At 36.7% G+C, this 1,171-nt stretch overlaps 1 non-coding gene across 1 annotated transcript; it reads left to right on the forward strand.

Moving 5' to 3' along the window:
* Positions 1–720: 720 nt before the first annotated feature.
* LOC123851321 (U6 spliceosomal RNA) lies at positions 721–829 on the forward strand. Its single transcript, XR_006792541.1, has one exon. It is a non-coding gene; the product is annotated as a U6 spliceosomal RNA (small nuclear RNA).
* The last annotated feature ends 342 nt before the right edge of the window (positions 830–1,171 follow it).

The raw sequence follows: 1,171 nt of genomic DNA on the forward strand, positions 1-1,171 counted from the left end.
TGAAAATGTTTCACTAACCCTACACCCCAGTGACCTTGTTATAAATTCTAGATCTTTGTATGATACTTTATGCACTGTATGATTTGCCCCTGATTGCCTCCCTTCCTTCATCTTCACCTGTTTTTATGCTTTTTGCTTTAGTAATATTGAGCTTCTTAAAGTTTCATCAATACACCATATTGTTCTATACTCTCTGCCTTGGCACATATTATTTCTTCTGCTTAAACCATTCCTATTCACCCTTCACATTTTCAATTTAGAGGCCATCTCCTCTGAGAGACTGCCTCCAATCACCCTCACACTAGACATATTTAAGCATTTACTCTTTTGTTTCTTCTGTATTTTGATTTTTTTTTTTTAAGATTTTATTTATTTGCGAGAGAGAGAATGAGAGACAGAGAACATGAGAGGGAGGAGGGTCAGAGTGGAGAAGCAGACTCCCCGCTGAGCGGGGAGCCCGATGCGGGACTCGATCCCGGGACTCCAGGATCATGACCTGAGCCGAAGGCAGTCGCTTAACCAACTGAGCCACCCAGGCACCCTGTTTCGTCTGTATTTTGTAGACACTTCTGCTCTGCCCTTATTCATTAAACTAATTATTTATGTGCCTGTATCCCTACTACATGATCAGTTCCTTGAAGCTGTGTTTTGTTTTTTCTGTTTTATTTTTCCATATCCTTAAATATTTTTGAAACATTAATTAAAATTTCATTGCGGCCAGTGCTCTCTTTGGCAGCACATACACTCAAACTGGAATGATAGACAGAGAAGATTAGCATGGCCCCTGCGCAAGGATGACACACAAATTCGTGAAGCATTCCATATTTTTGTGTGTAAGTGATGAATCACTAAATTCTGCTCCAGAAACCTATATTGCATGTTAACTAAAATTTATATTTAAGAAAATTTCACTGACGCCAAATATTTCATATTTTATGACTATCCCCCAGTTTCTGGGATTTTAGGATTGTTCCTATTTTCTCTTTTATACATAATGCCACAAAATACATCTTTATATATAAATATTTGACTGTTTCAGTGTATATTTCTTTTGAGAATATTTAAAGAATTTCGTTTAATGCATCAATAAATATGGGATTTTCTTTTCTTTTTTTAAAGATTTTATTTATTTATTTGAGAGAGAGAGAGCACAAGCAGGAGAGGGGCAGAG

The sequence above is a fragment of the Mirounga angustirostris genome, unplaced genomic scaffold (assembly GCF_029215605.1).
Source record: "Mirounga angustirostris isolate CCGP_5_RB_7025 unplaced genomic scaffold, mMirAng1.0.hap1 SCAF_11, whole genome shotgun sequence".
In the NCBI taxonomy this organism is placed as follows: Eukaryota; Metazoa; Chordata; class Mammalia; order Carnivora; family Phocidae; genus Mirounga; species Mirounga angustirostris.